Raw genomic sequence first — 10,714 nt, 5'->3', positions numbered from 1 at the left:
TGCAATAGATATCCTGCAGCTTTGCAGTTTCTGATCACCTCACCCGTTGTTTTCGTCCCAGCGTGGTGTCCAGCGCAACTGCCCCACGAAATCCTTCTGGCCTCGTCACACCACTTGGGCTGCGTTTTTTCCTTTCTTTATGCGACGCATTGCTTCAATGTTTCATGTTCTTCTGAGGCAGTTCACAGCTGATTGTCTGTGCATTTTTGTAGGTACTTAGCTAACGCATGCAGGTTGTGTTGCTGGGCTAGTTGGTAGTTGTCGAACATCATGGAATCGCAGCGCTGGCAAACAAGGACACAGACGAAACACAGGCAACGTCCACGCAATTGTATGTGTGTGTTCTTTCTGTGTTCGTGTCTGCCAGCGCTGCGATTTCATGATTTAGCTAACATTGTCTTCAGATCTCATCGTCCCTAACCGTTTGTGTTTATGAATTAGGTGTATTTTGATTTAACCACTTCCTAGTTGCTTTGTTGGCCTCCTCTGCACGGCTCATATTTCATAATCAATTTACTTTTATGCTATAGTGGGGCAGTTGCCACACGCCCCAAAAATAAAAATATATGTAGATGGCAGGAAAACTATCATTCTTACCTCTCAATGCGTCAGTGTCTTCATAGGTGTTTTAAGTTGTAGATTATGCCGGTGAACACCGGACGCTATGGGCTGCAAACATTCCACACATCCCGTATTTTGGCATGCCTTCAGATGACGTGCTATTAGAAGCACTAACATCACTTATGTCACCATGTGCAACCACTTTAGCCGATACGTTGATGACGCTGGTAATGCCGGTTAGAGGTTGTATTTGTAAAATGCATAAGCGAACTGCTGTGCTGTTTTCAATGTGACTGCGAAGTTCCCGAAACTTCCAAAGACTGCTTTTTGGATATCAATATCCAGCACTTCCTGGAATGTAGTGCACAGGTCTTTTAAAGAACGCTTCAGTTTCATTTCTTGTATACGGGCAACCTTGCTGCACTGCACTTTACTCATGTACCACTAGCGGTCTTTGTTTTTGATCTGTGCATCATATAAAAAAACGCTGTGGTGGATCGCCATTACGAGCCGAGCAGTTCGACTCGTCAAAGTCACACTTTTGCGAGATATCTTGTTTTTATCACTAAATATAGACACTATGGACATTAAAGCATACTTATGACTGAACAAATGAGACGGCTGACTGCTACGGCCTGTTCGTCGATTGCTCAGTCTTGCCTTCAAATCAGTGTGTGCGTGCGTATCTGTGTTCCTCTGATGTGTTTTTTGTGTTAAACTGGTTTTGAGTAGATTGCTGTTTTCTGTGTAATATTGTTGTAAATATGCTACTCCGTTCTTAGAAAAAACTTGATGAAAAAATGCACCTATGACGAATCTCTTTAAATGAAGCACACGTTTGTATTTACGCTTCGATATGTGTGGATTCGAAACTCAATGGGGCATAACATTTGTCATGGTATATTTTATTTTCAAGAGCGTTTAAATGCTCTGTACTGAAAAAGATCTTCAGCATGGTGAGGAAAGAACCTGCACGCTAGATGCACAACTACAAATCACAGAGCAATTCACCTGAAAGTAGGGTAAATGGCTTCGCCAGGATGGCAACGGCTTCACGTTACTTAGAGTCGATCACCAGTGCAGGAAGATTGCATCCATTTGAAACCCTCATCGTTGATGACTGTGCTCAAAATTAAAACCAGTACATTTAGCGCAAAGCCGCAATTTTTTCACCCCTTTATCTACAGAGTGTTTCTTCTTGGCCATAAAACAAGGTATATCGCGAAAGATTTCCGACATTGAGTCATCTGATCACAATCGAGAATCATTCAGAACTTATCAGCGTGTGTTCACATGTAGCATTTTGAATGCCATATACGGCAGCGTGTGAAATGTTTGCCATCGTGGAGTTGAGATTGTTTTTCATATTTGTCTGCCTGATTTTGTACAGAAGTCATGCAATAAAATCTCTATTCCTACTGACAATTCCAATTCCTTCCCTGCCAAAAATATTGTGATAGCACAACAACTTCAGCGAAAGGCCAGTAGACAAACCTTGCTTTAGTTAAGATTGCAGCTTAAAGGAACTGACGTCCTTTTCAGATGCGCGCATGTAGACTGTTTACAGCACGTGATTCTTCTGTTTCAGACCAGAAGGCGCCACAGGCGCGCTAGGAACAGGGCGCGATTACAGGCCTCGTAAATCGCAGTGTGTACGCCTCGACGCAGCAGTGGAAATATCGCGGGTTGCCGCCGAATGTGTTCTTTATTCGAAGATGTGGAAAGGCAGAGGATATACATGCTGTGTTGTGCATTTCAGGAATTCGACAGAGTTAATGGTGCGAGATGCGATTGTTTGCGATCATCACTGACCAAACAAACGGTCCAGAACGAATTGCATAAGGACGCACTGCTCCCGTCGCGCCCGTTCGGCATGCACCCTTCCCGAACCGGCGAACACAACAAACACGTTCGCCAGCGCTTAATAGCCAATATAGAAAGAAAGGTTACAATCTCTGAAAATCTACGACATTAAGCGCACAACCCCGCTGAAAGAACACGCTGTTCCGCCATCGAAACCGTCACTTCGTGGTTTCAGATGATGTGCAGTTGTGTGCGCGTGTGTAGCGAGACCCCTTTGCTCGTAAGTTATGGTGTGCGGCCATTAGGAACAGGCACACCCGAGGACCAATTAGGTACGGCAAAGAAGGACGACTTAGGTTGCTACATACTGCTAGTGCATGTTATGCAGTGCACAGCCGTGCGAGCCGACAGCGCTTACTTTCAGTCCGTGTATTAAGTGACGTCTCTGTGCTACTGCTGTGCTTCGCTCCAAGTAGCCTGGTTTTCATGCACTATATTCGGAATGAAGCATTTTCGTTACAGCTGGTGTCCTGAATCGTTGTAACTTCATCGCAGTTTATGCGTGATAGTCGGTTTATGCGCGACAGCTCCTCCGACACCTCTCATGGCACACTGATTTTACCTAGTAGCGCCTAAGGGCGCTCTAAGTCTGCACAACGTCGTCGACGCCGGCGAGGAAATCACTGGTGCCGACGGCATGCTGTACCTCTAGCATCTCGGCGGCTGCAAGTACCTGGTGTGCGTGTGACCCCAGGCACATGCCACGAAGTTATCAACGACCAGCGCCATAAACCTCGGAAATCAATGTGTTCCCGTCGACCACTCAACGGCTGCCCCGTTCGTACCGGACGGCGTCCTGGTCGCGGCGTTGACCCCCTTCGGCAAGCTCATCCAGCAAGTGGCCTTCAGATACACCCCGCATAAGTTTACCGGCACGCAGATGCCATCGCTCGAGATGCGGAACCCGGTGCACAACATTATGCCTATCCAGGGCCCCAAGGTCATGGTAGAGTACCGGGGGATCGTCCGCTGCTCCGATGGTGAAGAAGCCATGTGTTGTAACTCCCACTTCGGACGCCGCGGATAACTCCTCGGAGGGTGACATGTACTTCTGAATTCCCGGTAGGCAAGATGGCAATTTTCTTGTTATTTATTCTCCCTTCCACTTTCTTGAACATCCTCATGCTTAACGTTGAAGGGTTCCGCAACACGGATAAACATCGTGAGGTTATTCATTTCGCTAAGCCCCACATTATTGATTTGCTTTTTGTTTAACAGTGTGATTTCACAGATGGGAATGACGTTAATAATTTTAACAACCGCGTTTTTATTATAAGATTCTTCGCTTTTAGTTACGATAGTGTAGAGGTGTGGGAGCGGTTATTTTTAGGCGCAGTTTACTCGATGGCCAGCTGTTGTTTCTTCGATACAGAAGGCTGAGTCATTGTGTTCGACTTCTACTACGGTCAACGAAAAATTCGCTCCATAAATGATTATGCGCCAGCCGACCACTCCTCCCAGACCAATGAAATTTTTGTTTCGCTGTCACCATTTTTGCTTTATGTCCATACGCTTTTTGATTTCCGGGGAGTTCAATTGTGTTTTCTACCCTGACAGTGACGTTGGTGCGCAAAGGGGCAACGCCGCTGTATGGCGCACACATCTGAGTTGCAACGCACCATCTGCCTGTTTGGGCTGCAGGACGAATGGAGGTACCTGAACAGCGATGCATTTGAACCGACTTGTCTCAGAGGTTTCATCTACAACTGGCTACAGCGCGTGTATCTCTACCACGATCGTTTGAACAGCATCGCGCAATGCCGTGCTCTCAATCTCCTGGCTGACGCCGAGCACATAACTGATCATCGCCCGCTTGCCCTCGCCTGGCATTTACCCGACCGGCCAGGAGAGCGCAGTGATTTTTGGCGTTTGGACGCTTCCGTTACACAAGACCCGCTAAGCTCGCGCGGGCTACCGAGTACCCAGTACTGGGCCCGATACAGAGGCAGGTCGGAATTAAAGGCAACGAGAGAGCAGACTTCTGCGCTGTTCAAGCTAGTAGGAAGCATATAAAAAAATAAGTACACATTTTAAAGAATGCATGAACTTAGCACAATGTAAAGTAAGAAAAAGAAGGGAGTCCGATTGACACAACGAAGTAATTAAGACATTCCACTTGGTAAAGATTGTTTTAGGAAAATTGCACACTTTCACACACCACGGCCGTTTCGGGGAAGTGATTTTCTCCCGTCTTCGTATTTGGCACACACACCTTACAGATCACTTCATACTGACACAACATAAACGAGAACGCGAAGAACGCGGAGACGAGAAAACAGTTAATGCCGTTTTATTTTTATGTAGGAAGCTGGAAACACTTAGGAAAACAATTTTGCTGTTTTTGACGATAAGCACACACCATTCCATCCAACATTGCTCTTAGGCGAGGAGAGGGTTATTGACTTCTCACGCGTTTTTAAGTTTTAAAGCGAGAAGCTCATTGTAACTAACAGTACATTTGATAAACGATAGTCAAATTATTACGAGAGACAGAGTTAAATACATATCAGCCACTATTTCATTTCTCAGGAGAAAGCTAAAGCCTTTTTTTCCGATTTTTTAGGCGCTTCGAGATCCTCTCCCCGCCAAGGGTGATCGGTGAGATTACCGCACCCCCTTTAAAGCTTGTACTATTAACCACTTCAGAAATGTTTATCCTTTGTCAAAACTAGGTAGTACGAAACAACTTTTTATGGACATTGCACCACCGTTGTTGTACATATATTTATAAAATCCTGCATAAAGTAATTTTTATGCATCAAGTTCGCACTTGATAGCCTTCGATGCATGTGCGCCACTAAAACCATCGCAACAAACACAACACACGTACGGATATAGGCACACATCTCGGTGATGCACTAGTAACACAAACATAACTGCTGCATTGTCTCAAGATGTTTTATATTTATCGCATAAGAAGGGGGACTGCGAGTCGAATGCGCTGGAAACACAATGATAGTCTCTGCCATTTAGTCACAATCGGTATGAGGGTGCTCAAATTAGACTAAGCGCACTTAAACTGCTGTAGCGCAGTTTTTGCTTGAAAGACGACAGAACAATCCCACTCAGATTAGATCCCACCTTCGTCCTTTCACTTTCACCGCCACCGTTTGGGTCCTCTTATAAAGACCATTTTTTTCCGTCAGTAGAAATCAATCGCGGTCATACTGAAGCTGACTCTCAAAGGCAGACGGAACGCAGAAGAGTTCAATGTAGCGAGTACGCGTCGTACTCTTCCTTCTTCCTTCAGTCTGTGCAGCTGCATTTGCAAAATTGAAGACGGCATGATTGGCTTATTGGTCCACACCCGAAAGTTAAACTGCACCATTCTCAGAGTCGAAGTGGGCCGAAGAGCGAATACATTTAGCATGTAGTAGGCTTAAGACTGTTTTAGCTTTAAATGTGAATTTGCTGTTGTGTATGGCGCAGTGAGTCTTCTTTTGTTAACTTTGCTGAAGAAGCTTCTGTGAATCCTCTGGTTCTTTGACATGATTTCCGCTAATATTTGGAGGCATTGGGTGCTAAAATTGAGGATAACGTCGACTTCCTCCAATGTGCGCGCATCTGAAAATGGCATATTTTTTAACCTGAAGGCTCAAATAAAGAAAGGTTTGTCGTCGTGAGTGTGATCGGAACGGGATGAAACTCGTGCGATGATATTTCATAAATATTTTTTCTGAAAAAACAGAGAATACTACAAGCGGCCTTCTGTGAACATCCTCTCTCCCTCCACTACAGCCACCGCTAGACGTATTCAGAAGAGCCAAGCATGCAAAGAGAATAAGAAGACACGAGCTCTACGCCAGTGACTGCATACTGTGCGGAAAAGAGCGCGCTCCGAAAAACTTCAAAAGAACGAAATTTTCATTTTTACGCATACATTGTTGCGGAGTGAGCATAGAAACGCTGAGAGTGCGGAACTCCTGCGAGACGATAGACCGTACCGGGAGCCCTGACTCCATTTGACGCCTTACAAGACTACATGTGATCACAATTTTGTCTGTAAAAATTGGAGAACAGAAATCGAATGTCATTCCAATAAGAGATCGGTCTACTGACATGCGAGAAGTACTTATACATCGGTTAATTATCATTATCTAGAAAATTATTCTAAATGGATAGCACGGTTTCGCTTAGATGCAGCCGGTAAAGAGGTTGCAGTAAGAGCGGATTGGTGCGTAGCGTCACAATCCCAAGGATTTCCTTCATCTCACGGACGGCCAAAAAGCTAAACTCATCCCGAAAAAGATTGTCCTGAACGTTTCCGTGTTTTTAAACGAAGTTTGTTCGCTGTATGAAACATGGATTTTAGTTCGGGCCCAAATATGCTAACTGCCATTGGCAGTACCTTCCAAAGCAAACAGGTTATCCACAGACTGCAGCCTGTGCTATTGCCACCGTCGGCTCTTGATACATGCAGATTCATCCATAATAATATAAAAATTATGCGCTAACTTTGTTCTCCTTGGACAAAGCTGCACAATGCGATGTACACAACCACAAGACTCGCTAGTTTTCCTAGACACATTAGTTCGGGATAATGTGAAGAGATCATCGTTATCTTTCATGATCACGTTCTACTAAAAGAGCCAGGCCGACCCAAACCGCGCTCAGCAAAGCTACGGTTTTATTTTTTACAGAAAGCTCCACATTTCTTATATAGAGCAAACGAATCGTTATGCACACTGTTGCAGATCACCAATCCTGCGCGGTTTCGAGGACATGACAGAGCTGCACCTAAACAAATGACTCCACAGCATATTATCGCACTGTGGAAGTTTGTCGCCGGAGCGGACTGTGTGTAGTCGAGTTGTTAGAGTCGAGAAATGGAAGTGTCGGACTTGATGCCTGCAACTCAGTGACGGTGGAAGGTCTCCATTGCATTAAACAGCGGTTATTTTATTTGAGATAGCTTGGGCACATTTTCTTGTGTTCCATGTTCGGTGCTGATGCGGTTAATTCGGTCTCACATGTTCCAGGCCGTTCTTTTAAAAATTTCTGGTTATTTTGGCCCAATAACTTTTCAGAGCAGTCTATTCAGTCCGGCAGCGCATAATACACCAGCAATTTTTATTTATTTTCTAGAGACACCCTGCGAACCGATTGCATTAGAGAGAGGAGCATCTACTAAGCGAAAACTAAACACAACAGATAATACAGCAAGCAGTATTTAAGTAATTAGATTGGGGCTGCTTCCGATTTGATTGCAGGCGAGTATTCCGGAAAAAACGTTCTTCAAAACAGATAAAAACCAAATGTTTATACTTAAAGTATACTGTTAAAAGCGATGAAAACATATGTACATTTGTTCTTTATTAATTTATTACCAAAACATCTGCCGCCAGCAGTCATAACGTTACTTTATTACATCATCGCAAGTCAAAGTTCACTTGCTGGTATACACTTAAACACAGGAGCTGTGTAGTGAAGCAAACAAACATAGAGAACATCAAGTGTCCTTAGCTAATAGCGGAATGAACCGTAAGAATGGTTTCTGAATAATATTTTTTTTAAATGCAACGCATAGTAAGAAAAAAATTACACAGTTTTGGTTATTATGGTTCATTGAACAGCTAGATATGTAAGAAATAAGTGTAAAATGTTTCAATAAAGTACCTTTTACGGGGATAAAGTGACGATTGCTCGCTCAAAATTATGCCGAAAAGCGAATTATGAGAAAAACGAAAAAGAATATAAGGAATAACTACAAATATTATAGTCCAATGCCCAGGACGGCTACATTTTACTGTATTTGTAGCTGAAATTTTTCTTCAACCTTGATTTTCTTTGATTTTGCTCTCGTGGAGCTCGCTTTTCCTTTGCATGCACTTTAGAGCTTTAGCAGACCGAAAGGAAGATTTCCAGACACGCTCCACTTCAATTTATTGCCTTAAAGACCCCAATTTAGTGGTATTACACAAGCGGCGGGTTAACCTATCAGGCAGGTTTTTCTAAATGTAGACCAGACGTGATCCTAATGTGCGTGAAAATGTCTGAAGTAGCTCTGCTATCACGGTTGAAATAACACTCGCCATCATGCAAATAAAACTTCAACTATTGGTGTCCTGCCATAATCATCCAAAGTTTCTCAAATGTCATGAGTCACTGCTGTGATCGTTTATCTTGATAAATACAAAACAAACATAGACATACTCTGCAAGAATTAAGTCTAAACTCAAAAATGTATATTAAAATAAACTAATAATGCATAAATAGGTTTTTATTTGCATGGAAGTGTTTATATGGTGTACCGAAATGCACAGACGGTTACAGCTTTGGCTGTAACGATGGAATATCGCATATTAGGAGCAATATTTTTGTTGCAATTCAATAAAGACTTAACTAGTTTTTGATAAAAATATTGATTAATCTTAAATAACATCTAGTAAAATGCCTAGATATCATATCAAAAATATTTCTCTCCCGTGCACAATTCCTGGGTTTATCTGCCTAAATGAAGTTTACCCAATAATGTTTTGTTATCAGCTATAAGTCACAAAATCCTTATTTGGTAAATCCTTAGTCCCGCAAAGCTTTTTGCTAAATATCTGAGAGTTCTTATGGTTGAAAAATTCAAGACGTAAAGCAAATCTAGTGTGGCCGAGAAGTACGTCACAATTAATAAACTTAGATTTTACAGAAAACGCAAACAACAGGTTGCAGTCTAACCGTACAGTATACTTGGTGTAGAAAATGTCAGGCACAGTCATTGAAACAAGTTATGTATCTACACACAAAAGTTGCCACAAGCAGCAGTTCCACGAGCGTTAGGGTCAGCCGCTGTTGTTCAAATACTTTTCGTTCAAAAAGTTGTTTTGCAAAGCGGTAATGGTGCTGTCTCGTTTCTATTCCTCTTGAAACAACGTATGTTACCATCAGTTAAGAACAACGCATCGACCGGTTGATTACTTCATGATCTGATCGGCAATCGACGGGCAAAGCATTATACAAAGAAATGATAGCTCGTAAACACAATCAAACACCTTATTAGGCTACGGCTTATGGTTATGTCGGAAAAGTCCGCGCAGGCCCGAGTGGATGGTTTCAAACACAAACGTGAAAAATGGTGTTCCAGCTAAGGTAACGAAGAGAAAATGAACATGAGCGCTGAATACAGTGGGATGGACTGTGAACAAGATGGTCGTTAATTTAACGAAGTAGAGCACTGCATAGCAAAAACGTAGCATGAGATGGCAGATTAATCTGGCAAAGAGTAATTTCGAAGTTTTATAACTACGATATCTGAAAATGCCACAGGGAGGACGAATTCGAGGCCAATGGGGGAATTTTCCTGTTATACACGTATACAAACTGAGAATACAAGCACGCGGCCAAAGCGGTATTTTTTTCCTCCTTCTTGCCAATGACAGCGCACCCTATAAGTCTTTTCTTTGTTCAATGCGCACGATGGCAATTTTATTGCAATTCGTGGAGTTGTCTGCCGATGTCTGGCGCTTTTCTTCCGCAATATGTCAGTAAAGAACATGCGGAGCTTATTTATAACTTCTCATGTGTTCCTACCACATTCGCAGTGGAACTTGTCCAATTGAGGAGAGGTTCAGTTGATGTTTATGCTTTTTTAGACAATATTAAATAGAAAAAAACGTGCCTCTCTACGATAGAAAAAAAATTTAGGCGCTGCTGATAGGATGCCTTCAATTCCAAAAAAAACTGCTGTGTGGCAATAAAATTTAAACAAATTTCACAGAAAGGAAATAAACCAAGCAACTTTTGGAGTGCAGCTTACGAACAATAATGGAAAGTTCCCGAAGGACCGGCCCTTAACAGCCACGGCATTACGGCTGGCGACGGCGACACTAAGAGGGACAGGCGGCCATTCAAGACGTGTGTTCAGAAATCTCTCGTACTCTCATATGTGCACTTCTGAAATATGACGTGGAAGATTCAAGCAGATTCAAGGAAGTACATTTTTGTACAGTCTCACTGTCGAACAGCAGCCCTAACATCGGACAAGTTCCTTCACGCGAATAAAGCGAAGCATCATTTACTGACTTCAATGGTATACCTTTCTCTGATTGGTAAACGGAAAAGGTAAGCTTTCGTTCGGGGGACAAAAAAAAATACTGCTAGCTGCCACAGAACAATGCAAGCAATTCCGGTAACATTCGCGAAACATTGCTATTTGATTCGGGACCAGAATATTCTTTGAATTGAGAAAATGGCCTCATGAATTTAGTAGCTCAAGCTGGAGTGTCACTACACACATAAATTATCATCATCAGCCTGAATACACCCACTTCGAAATAAAGCCTATCCTGTGCATATCCTA

Source organism: Amblyomma americanum, chromosome 8 (assembly GCF_052857255.1).
Source record: "Amblyomma americanum isolate KBUSLIRL-KWMA chromosome 8, ASM5285725v1, whole genome shotgun sequence".
In the NCBI taxonomy this organism is placed as follows: domain Eukaryota; kingdom Metazoa; phylum Arthropoda; class Arachnida; order Ixodida; family Ixodidae; genus Amblyomma; species Amblyomma americanum.
This window is presented reverse-complemented; position numbering follows the sequence as displayed.